The 12,672-nt window shown below is 41.9% G+C and overlaps 1 protein-coding gene across 7 annotated transcripts in view; it reads right to left on the reverse strand.

Moving 5' to 3' along the window:
- Positions 1-12,672, reverse strand: part of LOC137798663 (basement membrane-specific heparan sulfate proteoglycan core protein-like) — a 44,268-nt gene that overhangs the window by 26,300 nt on the left and 5,296 nt on the right. For 4 of the 7 annotated variants that reach the window (XR_011079382.1, XM_068595560.1, XM_068595556.1 and 1 more), the window contains exon 2: positions 4,319-4,552. The gene's annotated coding sequence lies outside the window, so the exon portion shown is untranslated. Of the gene's footprint in view, positions 1-2,141; positions 2,199-4,318; positions 4,553-12,672 lie in introns of those variants that run through there. The other 3 variants (XM_068595557.1, XM_068595558.1, XM_068595559.1) reach the window with 2 other exon arrangements.

Consider the following 12,672-nt stretch of genomic DNA (forward strand, 5'->3'; position numbering starts at 1 on the left):
ATTCTTGTACTCATTTTAAGAAGTATTTCTACTTCACACTCATCTACATGCTTCTTTTTATTCATATACTTGTGGTGTGTGTTTTTACATTCTGCTTACATTTTGTAATACGTGCTTTTGTCTTTCTTAAATAAAACTAGTAGTTTGACTAAAATGACCTGATGTGTTGATATAGTCACTTCAAATTACCTGTCATATCTTTCCACAGTAGTATTCTGTATGTATATAAAAGGCTACAGATTATTATTTAGAGACTTAAAGGTGACCAAACTTAAGAAAATGTCTCTCTCTGACTGGTCTTCGTCCGTGTGTTTTCTGAACTGGTTTCTTACACAAACTGTTCACATTGAGAAGTGTAACCTCCCGGCTCATCTTGCATGTTAATAACGTAAAGAGGAAGGAAGTCGGGTGTTTTTTTAAACCAGTTGACTTCAGTCTGCTGCTTTCACACCACAACAACATCTCATCCAGACGACAGCCTTCCACATGAAGTGTCTCCTTAACAGTGTACGGACGTTGTTTACCTGCAGACGTGTGTTATTGACTCCAGAGCAGCAGCTATGAGCGGGTTCATCCTCCTCATCATCATCACTCCATCAGGTACTGTGTTACTACACTCATGTTGAAGGATGTTCACACAAAGTGTCATTAAGTGTAATCTGACTTGTGAAATGATGCAGTGCCTGTTCTTTAACCTCTGGACGTCTGCACTGTTCATTCTGTTGATGATAGCTGGTTTTTGCATTTTGCACATAATACTTTAGTACTTATAAGTAAAGTAAAGCAGCTTTAAATGTGTTTTCTTGCGTGCTCTGAGAATCATTGAAGTGTGAGAACACTGTACGAGATGTTTATCTTGTTCCTCTTTTGTCAAAATGGAGTCGCCCAAAGCAGTCGTCTGTGCTCAGGGCGCATCAGACGTGATGCGTTCATGGTCAGAGGCAACGTGAATCTAATTCAGGGAATTAAGAGACGTGTGCAGATGAGACGTCGAGCTGTGTCCGCACGAGGTTAACAGATCTAGAAATGTGAAAGACAATAAGTGGCAAAAGAGTTAAAGAAATAGTGTCAGTGTGAAAGTTAAAGTCACTTTTAAACTAATTTAAACAAGAGAGACATGCATGTAGTAAAATGAAATGCAAATAAGAAAGATTAAGATGTTTTACTCCAAAAAGTACAGTAGAAGTTTTTGTGACTGCAGCAGTGGCTTTCAGACTTAGGCCTTCAATGAGTGCTGTGTCGTCCACATCACGGGCGGATTCGGGGGGAAAAGTTTCCCCGGAGTTACTTTTTGTAAAAGCAGTTTGGTTCAGTTCTAGAAAGAAAGAAAAGTCAAAGAAAGTCTGTTCTCTGATGTCATGAATCTTCTGTCTTCCAGTGGTTCAGGGTCAGGGTGGCTGGGGAGTGACTTACACTCCTACTGAGATCTGTGCCTTCAAGGGATCAACAGTGGAGATACAATGCAGATTCACATACCCATCTTGGTTGAAAGGCCTTAAAACACAAGTTAGTGAAACATTTTGGTTCACTAAAGAGAGTAACAGTGTTCATGTGGATCTGACAACGGACCCGGAGTATTCAGGTCGTGTGACGTCTCGCTGTGAAGACAAACAATGCTCTCTGATCATCACAAACCTGAGAGACAGCGACTCGGCTAAGTACAAGTTCAGGTTCACCACAAATGAACCAAGTGGGAAATACACCGGTTCACCTGGAGTCTCTCTGTCTGTCACAGGTAACACTTTCACCTGAAGTTTAGTTTTCAATATGTATATCTGTGTTTGTTTATGTGTATAAATCAGGGGTGTCAAACTCGTTTTAGTGAAGGGGCCACATGTTGCCCATTTTGATCTCAAGTGCCGGCGCAGTAAAATGACCGCATAATTAACGCATAATTAACGCATAATTAACGCATAATTAACGACAATATTTCTCTGTGTTTGAATCATTGGAGAAGGTTTTTAGATGATAAACTCTATTTTAAAGTCTTTCAACAATTACCTAGAAACATAAAGACTTCAGCCCTCTGTCTATCTGCCTGGCTATCATCAGCAGATTCCCTCCCTTTGTGACACGTTTGTGACACCACTTTCATGTGATCCATGTTTAACAACTTCCAACACAATAATATCAATGCTCACATCAATTGAGACTGTGGATCTATTGTTGGCATTAGGACAGTGTTGCCGGTGCACGGACCCGACATAAAGTGGTGCACTGCACCTGTAAGGACATTACACATTTGACAGTTCAGAACTGAGTGCGCAGCAAAGCTAGTTAGCTGTCAGGTTTCTTAAGTTTAGTCATGGTGCACAATTACACAGCCAAACTGCATGCCTGGAAATGCAAATTTGCCGGAATGCATTTTTGGCACAATTTAACGGGGAACAATGGCGGAGGAGAAATCAAAACTGAAAGTTGACAATCTCTGAATACTACTGTTGTTGAGTCCAAAAATGTAATTTTAAGATGTTTTCTGGCGAGAAGTTAGTTGTTTAAGTTGCACATCTGTGGTCGGTTTTTCAAGAATCAGCCGATTTAAAGAGTTACCGACGGTTTGAATCCTGCTCGCGGGACCGATGAGCCGGGCAGCGGCACGTCACCGCCCTCTGCTGCCGGCTGAGAGACACCTGAACACGGCGGGATTGTTTAAATGAGTCGCTGGCTCCGAGTTCTCCGTCGAGGTTATGAGGGTCTAACGAGCGATCTTTATGAGTTTATTATTTATTCACAGTAACGTTACGTCAGTTTGACGGAGGGAAAGGTTAAGATTTATAACTTAAGATTTTAATTTAACTTTTGAGCCACAGGCCGTTTACTCAATACCAATGCAGTAATATGTACTCTTCCTGTTTGCCTGCGCGCTATAACCAGCATGCAATTCGACTTTGTAATTTTATGAATGTACAACTATTAGTGTTACAAACGGTTTGTGTCACAAAGTGTTGTGTTGTGGTGTTTAACCCGGTTAAAGAGCGTTAGTTGTGGGTTATAAATTGTTGTCATAAAGTTAAATACACAACTAAAGTTTGAACCATGACTGGAGTTAGAACCCTGACACATAAGTATCCCGCTGCGCTTACAACATCAAACTGTGCTATATTAATGACGTGACCTACACCTGTGGCAGCCTAACGTGGTGAGTTGACCAAAATACTGTGAAATCGTCTGAACATTAGAAAATACTGGATATGAATCTTGGGCCTTACCGCACAGGCCTAGTTTGCATGTCTATCTTACAAGCAGATGATCATAGGTTTGAATCCCAGCTCTGTTAATTTTGTAATTTAAAAAAAAACAAACATTTTTTTGATTGAACACCTTGGCCGGCCGGATTGGACCCCCTGACAGGCCGGATCCGGCCCGTAGGCCGTATGTTTGACACCCTTGGTATAAATGAAGACTTCTGCTCCTTATTCACATGTTCAGATCTCCAGGTGAAGGTGAGCGGATTAAAGGTCTACAGTTATTCTAACTGGGCCGTGTTGACGTGTCAGAGCAGCTGTCTTCCACCTGGTCATCCTCACTACGTCTGGTACAAGAATGAACAGATCTTCTGGGGACAAACGTCTAAGTCGTATTCAGGCTACTTTTATCCTGCAGACAACATTTCCTGTGCTGTTAGAGGACATGAGGCCGTCCGCTCTCCTTCAGTGTGTGAGTTCACTGACCTTCACTCTGCTTTTCATTCTTCATGATCTGGTGGTTTGGACATTATTGAATTTATTGATATAGTTATAATACTAAAACTAATAAAACATAATCTACCGTTCTCCTTAGCTCTGAGTTACCTTTTTAATGAAGGCCAGCGTTTGACCAATCGGAGGGGAAACAGCATTTTGGATTTATAATTTATATCTCTTAATACTCTCTTTCTTTGGGTTACTTAATACCACATGGATAAGTTTACATTGTAGTTGCTTGAAAACCCGGCGCGTCTCATACCGCGTTGGTATTTGACTTCCTGTGGTTCCTGATGTGCTTTGTTGTGTGACAGTGATACAAAGGCAGAAGGACTGGAGAGTGACCTACACCTCTACTGAGCTCTGTGCCTTTAAAGGATCAACGGTTAACCTGCGCTGCAGCTACACATACCCGTCCACGACAAAGTCAACAGTTCAGACCTTCTGGTTCACTAAAAAGGAAGGTGGTGCACTTGTGGATCTGACTACAGACCCTCAGTATTCAGGTCGCGTGATGCATCAGTGTGATGAGAACGACTGCAGTCTGAGGATCACAGACCTGACAGAGATCGATTCAGCTGAGTACCAGTTCATGTTCCTGACAAAACAACCAGAAGATAAATATAGTGGCTCACCTGGAGTCACCTTGTCTGTCACAGGTAACGTTTGCTCATTACCATCAGCTTGAGTTTTCCCGTCTTCTTTCTTTGCGTTTGTCGATGGTTGATTCTACAACAACGTCTCTGTTGGTTCATCACAGATCCACAGCTCCAGATAAAAGTGAAGAGATCAACAGTCGGCCGGCCTCCTACCTGGACGGAGCTCACATGTCACACCGACTGTCAGCTGCCTGAAGAGTCGTCCTACATCTGGTACCAGAATGGAGAGAAAATGAAGGAAGAAAAAGTGTATTTCCATCCACACCCATTACATCCTGCAGACAACTATTCTTGTGCCATAAAAGGACACGAGACGTTCCCCTCTCCTTCGGTCTGTGAGTCTCACCCAAACAGTCCAGGACCAGTCGAACATATTGGTCAGCTCTATCACAGTTTTAGTTCCTTCTTTAATATTTAAGCAATAAGGGACGAGAGGCAGTACTGTATCGTCAATAATGAAGCTTGAACTGTACATTATTGTAGATACAGTACTGCCTTGAGCCCCTTATTGCTTTTATGATACGGTTACCAGACATTATGAATAGTAATAGTAAGCTGCCTTTCAGCACAAAACAGTTGTAGCCACCAAAAGTTGTGTAACTTGAGTAACCGGGTCATGATTTCTGGAAAGAAAAGATCATTTTTTATACGCATCGTTTGGCACTTGAGCACCACAAGTCGAGTAGCTTTTACTTCCATTATATTGAAGAGAAGACAGACATTTCCAACAGTAAGAAAAACACTAGATGAATGAATAGCACGACAGGTAAGAGGAAAATATGTATTTTTGATTTTAGAGTGAACTGTCCCTTTAAGTTTAAGCTCCATCAGCAGCACTCTGGCCAACAGCAAAAATCAAACAAATAGAACATGTAGTTTTACTTTATTTATTTTTCTTCCTGGATGAATAGTTATTTGTAGGATACAAACTGTTCAGGAAATCTTTCTTTAATTTTTAAAACATTCACGTCATAAAGTGAATGTATGTTTATTCATGTCTCCTCCAGACGCTCCAAAGCTTCCCTCTGTGTCAGTGAGTCCCTCTGGTGAGATAGTGGAGGGCAGTTCAGTGACTCTGACCTGTAGCAGTGATGCTAACCCAGCAGCTAGCTACACCTGGGACAAGAAGGACCGAACTCCTCTTCGTAAAGGACCTCAGATCGTCTTCAGCTCCATCCAGTCCTCTGACTCTGGACTGTACCACTGCACGGCTGAGAACCAGCTGGGGACGAAGTCTACATACACCTCTATTGATGTGAAGTGTGAGTAACAAACAGGTTGTAAGCAACAGAGAAGAAACATTTTTTTCAAGTTGTCCATCTAGGATGTCTAAATAAAGTTCCTATTGATCAACTTATAATAATCTATATTCATATCCAGATGCTCCAAAGCTTCCCTCTGTGTCAGTGAGTCCCTCTGGTAAGATAGTGGAGGGCAGTTCAGTGAATCTGACCTGTAGCAGTGATGCTAACCCAGCAGCTAGCTACACCTGGTACAAGGGGAACCAAACACTGCTTCAAAGACCAGAAGGTGTTTGTCGTTTCACCTCCATCAGCTCTGAGGACAGAGGGATCTACTACTGCAAGTCTGAGAATTCACATGGAAGCATTGACTCTACATCTCTATTTTTAAATGTCCAGTGTGAGTACAAAACATTAGCTCTTCTCTTGGGCCAAACTTTGCACATCAGTGTTAATCGGTTCATACGTATGTCTCCTCCAGACGCTCCAAAGCTTCCCTCTGTGTCAGTGAGTCCCTCTGGTGAGATAGTGGAGGGCAGTTCAGTGAATCTGACCTGCAGCAGTGATGCTAACCCAGCAGCTAGCTACACCTGGTACAAGGAGGATGAAGACTCACCAAAAGCATCAGGACACATCTTCACCATCACTGACTTAAGAGATGAACACAGTGGGAATTATTACTGTGAAGCCCAGAACATCAGAGGACGCAGTAACTCCACTTTCCATCTGAATGTTGCAGCAGGTGAGTTTTAAAATGTTCGAACACATCAGAAATCTTAATCCACCAAATGATGGACCATTGCTGGAGATAATAGTGGGTTCAAATTGAATTTTGCCCTCAGTTTTCCTTTACATTTAATATATTATTTGGATGTTATTACCTCAAGTTCAACCTCAAGTATCAATTGGTTTATATTTACCGATACATTAGTCTCTGTTTTCTTCAAAAGACCTGTGTATTTACTAAGTTAGGGGCTTTGACAACAGACTATTCAGCACAAGTAGAACAACCAGCACACATTTTGGTTCCTATGGATCAGCTTTTGTGCCAAAAAAGGTCGGGTGTGGTGAAGTAAAGTTCAGAGATTCTCAGACTTACTCATTTTGTAGCCCTCCTGCAAACCTGAAAAAGCAGGAATTTCTAGACTAGAAAACAAACAAACTCTTAGGAAATAGAGAGAAATCTAAACTCATGAATTTGAGCAATCTGCCTCTACTCTATGTACAATGAACAAACCATAATATGTTTTGTTACATCACCACAGATACTCTCTGAAGGCACTTGGCACAAACATGTTACTTTTTTTTACATTTCATCACAGTTTTCTCAGAAGCATGGAAACCAGCAGTCATTGGAACAACCAGTGCTGTTTTTCTGGCTATCGTTGGGTTCTTTGTCTTCCTTCTGATAAGGTGAGTAATCTCTTTTTTTACTAAAACATTGTACATTTAATACTTGACTGAACAGTCAGTTGCCCAAGTCCAATTGGAAACCAAATTATTAATTTATTTGCTTTTGATTAATTCCGATAAACAGAAAGAAGAGGGCCTCCAAGTCCGAAGACAGCCGAGGCAACAGGGAACAGGTGAGCAAAGACCGTGAAACAATTCAGTGCGATTGTCTGTAAATCCCCGCCTCTTCATCTCCCCAGGAAAGCGGTCCCCAAACTTTATTGCGCCACAGACCAGTTTCTTAGACAATATTTTCAAGGATCGGCCTTCACAGTGTGGGCGATAAATATGACCACAAAATGCTGGTGGAATGGCCGACCCTGTCTGGCTTAGAAAAGGCCTTAAGATCCACCAAGAGCATCTGGTAGACATGGCTGTGTTGAAGGGTGCACGGGCTGCTGCCATCATGGCAAGACGTTGTATTTCCAAAGGTTCAACCAAAGTCTTTACACATCCATTATCTGAACCGCTTATCCTCATTAGGGTCGCGGGGTGCTGGAGCCAATCCCAGCTGTCAAGGGGCGAAGGCAGAGTACACCCTGGACAAGTCCATCACAGGGCAGACATAGAGACGGACAACCATTCACGCTCACACCTACGGGCAATTTAGAGTCCAATTAACCTATGTAGCATGTTTTTGGACTGTGGGAGGAACCCAGAGAGAACCCACGCTGCCACGAGGAGAACATGCAAACTCCACACAGAGGGACCTGCCAGACCAGTATCTGAACCCTGCCCAGACCAAGATCCGAACCTCAGACCCTCTTGCTGTGAGGCGTCAGTGCTAGCAACTACACCACCGTGCAGCCCCAGTCTTTACACATGTGACACGTAAACATGTTGTCTTTGCAGACTCTACCCGATCAGCCGGCGGAAAGGGACGATGTTCACTATGCCAGTGTCCAATTTTCCAGGAACCAGACAGACCCCGTCTACTCCAACGTCAGACCGGCTGAACTCGGCGTATACGAGGAAGTCGAGTACGCTGTCGTGAAGTTCAACAGTGCTTCTCCGAGGTCAGCAGCTCTTAGCATTATCCTCACTAAAACCTTCAAAAATCACTGGAATTTTGGAAAATCGATGATTGAATTTTAAAGCTTTCTCACCTGTTGCTTGTTTGCATTGTTATCGGTTAACACTGTATCTTCAGCATTCCTGATTTAATTCTAATTCTCAGAACCAGACGTCAGGACGCTGCAGAGGATCCAGCTGCATTGTACAGTACAGTCAACAAACCTCTGCCACGCAACAAGAATCTCTAGTTTTTCACTTTTCTTAAGGTGGTAACCATTTGATGTTTTAGTCCTGAAGATGGCAAAGTCGGTTCTCCACTTTGATCCACACTGATGAAGTACAAGAACTCAATGGATTGCCCGTTCAATTTTGTAGTGACATGCATGGTCATCAAAGGATGATACCCCGACTTTACATCCAGCGCCAGAACAGGGCGTTCTTTGAGTTCATGAGTAAAATGTCTTGAATGCTTTTCGATGTATCATCATCATAAGATTTAGTACATCCATATGTACATATCCATTGTTATCCAAGGATAAATCCCACTGGTGTTGGTGATTCCTTGACATTCCAATGTTGTAAGGACTTTGGTGAACTTTTTTTTTTTGCTCGTGCCATCATCTGGTCAAAATGTAAGGTTTTTTTAAACTGCAAAACAAAGAACATTTCCAGTAGCATTAGCTGTATTTCCTGTAAATAGCTAATGTTAGCATCCTAACACGTCAACTAACGTGGTGAAAAGCACATTGTGGGTATCGGAGAGGAACATGCATTAGTTGATCTACAACTATAGTTGTAGTTTCACACTGTTGCCACAAGATTTTAGTCAAGACTCAACAAAGTTGATTTGTCTTTTGTTTAAATGCAGTATTTCTTACCACATATTTAACTGTGTCATACAGTTCAATTATTTAATTTTTTTTTTACCCATTTCTAAATATATATTTCGATTACAGCTCATTATCATGCTTCCTTTTTTGTATTGCATGTGTAAACTTAAAAATAAAAGGACAGGAAAGGCAAACAGCGGCGGCTTCAGTCATCTGAGCGAGTGATGGAAAGTGTTTTGACCACAACCGCAGTCCTGCTCATCACCGCCTTTCTGTTTCCATGGACTTTTGCTTTTTACTAATCCACTTCCTCCTTGACTTATAATATTCTAAATAAACAGCCCGGCATTTTTAAGACATAACAAATGACATGTCACATGACTTTTTGCAGATATTAATGCATCTTTTTAAGCGGTGGTTTCAACCGTGCATTAAAGTGTAAAGCGGTTGTTTATTAACAGTCTGTTGCCGTCCTTTTTTTTATTTATTATTTTGGTCCTTTTTTGATTTAATTTTTTTAGGGTCCTTTTTTATATATATTTTTAGTCCTAATCTTTCTCTTTTTTTGGTCATATTGTTGTTTTTTTGGTCCTAACTTTATTTATTTTTTGGGGTACTAATTTTTTATTTTTTTGGTCCTAATTTTTTTTCTTCTTTTTTGGGTCCTATTTTTTTGTATTTATTTTTTTGTAGCAGAAATGGGCTAAATAAATCCAGCAGGCACGAGTCAGATTCTGCAAAAATGACAAACAAGTCATTTTCTTGGCCATCTATTGGCATCTGGTTCAACGTGTGCATAACAGTGCGAAGAGGAAGGAAGCGTGGTGTGTGTTAACCACCCCTGCCCGAGGGGGGAGCGGTACGGTTCAACAGCACTTCCTTCTTTCTTGAAAGTAGACGTGTTTGATGTGACTAATCTGCGTTTTGTGCACATTAATGTCCTTGTTTGTTTTAATGTCACTGAAGCAACATGATGAGAGGAGCAGCTACGAGTTCAACAGCGAGTGGATTGGTTATCTTCCTTCTCTCTATGTCAGGTACTGCATATCCACATTTTGCATATCAGGGCATTGAGCAGACCAGCAGTTTCGAGTGGGACTACTAAAATACTATGAATAAATACCCAAACTACCTGTTTGCAGGTCTGTGTATGTTTTATATTTAGAACAATTGCTTTTATCGTGGTAATAAGTCATGTCCTATGTTGTCATTTTTATATGCGTGAAATATCTCTCCAATTTGTAAAACTTTTACAGTTAAAATCTGAAGCCAGAACCACAAAATTTGCACAATAAATTACTGTCAACATAGTTATCAGTTTTGTTCTTAATCGACTAATTCAGAAATTGACTTAACGTTTGCAGGTGTACTTGTACACACTGCTGAGTAGCTTCATCCTCAGCATTGCGTCACATTGTATAAACTCTATGTATGTTTTGTATATGCAAACATTGTAATTGATGAAGCAGTAAGTAAAGCTGTCATGTTATTGGACTAAAAGTACAATATTTCAGTCTGAAATGTGCTAGAGTAGAATTAGCATGAATGCCTCAACCTTTTACTTAAAGTGCATACCTTTCTGGTACATAAAGTGAGAGACAAATCCATCTGTTGTTTGAGGCAATGCGTCTGACTGTGGTCTCTGATGTGTTCCAGTGGTTCAGGGTCAGGATGTCTGGGGAGTGACTTACACTCCTCCTGAGATCTGTGCACTGAAAGGATCGACCGTGGAGATAAGCTGCAGCTACGCATACCCATCTGGAATAAGCCCCGTTGTTACAGTTGAAAAAACACTCTGGTTTACTCGGGGGAGTAATCGTAATCCCGTTGATCTGAGAACAGACGTGGCGTACTCGGGTCGTGTCCAGCATCACTGTGATGAGAACAACTGCTCTCTGAGAATCACAGACCTGAGAGAGAGCGACTCAGCTGAGTACAGGTTCAGGTTTATGACAAACCAACCAGGTGGGATATACACCGGTTCACCTGGAGTCTCTCTGTCCGTCACAGGTAACCCTTCAATACTTATATTTGAAGAAAGTCTAATGTCCAATGTCACAATTTCATCACGTGGTATGAATATATTTTGGGGCATTTCATTTCCCCTCTCAGTTCAAGCATGACTGTTGGTGTAAGATGCGAATGTCCTGAGATAGAAAAAAAAAAGAGTTGTTTGTAAAAGCATCTTTGAGATTATATTCTCTTTACCACAGAAGTGGGACCAAGTCATTGTTATGCAAATTACAAGTACATCTCAAGTCTCTCTGCACTCAAGTCCCGAGTTAGGTCCTGAGTCAGGTCCCGAGTCCAGACTCCAGAGTAAAGTCCCAAATCAAGTCTGGATTCAAGTTCTGAGGTCAAGGCAGGCCAGTTTCAAGTCAAGAGAGGCAAGTTCTGATTCAAGACACACAGGTACACGGTCCTGTACAGAGTACAGATGGGCAAGTCCCGAGTCAAGAAAGTCAAGTCTTATGTCAAGACGGGCAAGTCTGGATTCAAGTCCCGAGTCCAGACCGGCAGTCAAGTCCCTACTGACAAGTTCAGAATCAAGTCCCAAAATAAAATGCCCTGAACAGCCAACTCCTGATAATCAAATTTAAAAAAAACAACACTTTTTGGGGGATTTAGCAACATTCAGTTTGAGTAAATCTTCTTCCTAACCAGATTAAGGATCTTTGTTCCCGAGGTACCAAGTGTTTTCAAGTCAAAAGGGCTCGAGTTGAGTTGCAAGTCTGTCATTCTGTGACTGGTGTCCAAGTCATGTGACTCAAGTCCACAGCCTCACTTCTTCTTTCCCTGATCCAGATCTACAGGTGCAGGTGATCAAACCACCGAAGTTGCACCCTGGTTACTACAAGGCAGAGCTGAAGTGTCACAGCAGTTGCCGGCGAGCCGATCATCCTTCCTTCACCTGGTACAAGAATGGACGGAAAATTCCGGCAGAAGGGTCATCTTTCTCAGTGACCTTAGATTCAGTGGACAGCTATTCCTGTGCTCTGAAAGGACGCGAGGACTTCCCCTCTCCTTCAGTGTGTGAGTTTACTGCAAACCGTGTCTTTTGAATGAAAGTGTTATAAATATCAATCCTCCCACTTCCCCTTTTCTATATTTACTTGTTTTCTGTGGTAATTGAGCTCTGCAGGATCACTTCTGCTACTGGTAAACTCAACAAACCTCCTCTGTATCACTGCTGAGAAACTTGGATTTAGTATATCTGTGTTTAAAGACCGTTTTATCTTTCAGGTGTTGACGGTCAATACTGCCACAGAGTGATGTATGCTGACAGAAGCATTTGTGCCTTCAAAGGCTTGTCAGTGGACATTTCTTGCACGTACAGCAGTTATGACTTTATCACTTCTGAATTCTGGTTTAACCCCGAGCGTAGTCGAGAGTGGCGGTATCGTACTCAACCTGAGGACCTGAGTGAAGACCTCCAGTATGCGGGTCGTGTTCAGGTCCTTGAAACAAAGAGAGGACGCTCCACTGTGAGAATCACCGACCTGAGAGAGGGCGATTCAGCCGAGTACCGCTTCAAGTTCATAACGGGACGATTTGACTGGAGGAGCAGTTTACCTGGTACAAATCTGACCGTAACAGGTACAAACAAACAAATACTGATCGTATGTACACTATCCAGACACACTTTCAGTTTCTGCGAAAGTTTCGCCGTGGAATATCCTTCATTTCTAAGAACAAGAATAGACTAATAAAGTTCTCTTTTCCTGGCCATTTTGAGAGTATCATGAACCTCCAAATGTGATGCTCCAGCTCCTTAACTCACAAAGGTCTCAGG

Source organism: Clinocottus analis, unplaced genomic scaffold, assembly GCF_023055335.1.
Source record: "Clinocottus analis isolate CAN_PGR_092001 unplaced genomic scaffold, fCliAna1.0.p SCAF_31, whole genome shotgun sequence".
NCBI classification, from domain to species: domain Eukaryota; kingdom Metazoa; phylum Chordata; class Actinopteri; order Perciformes; family Cottidae; genus Clinocottus; species Clinocottus analis.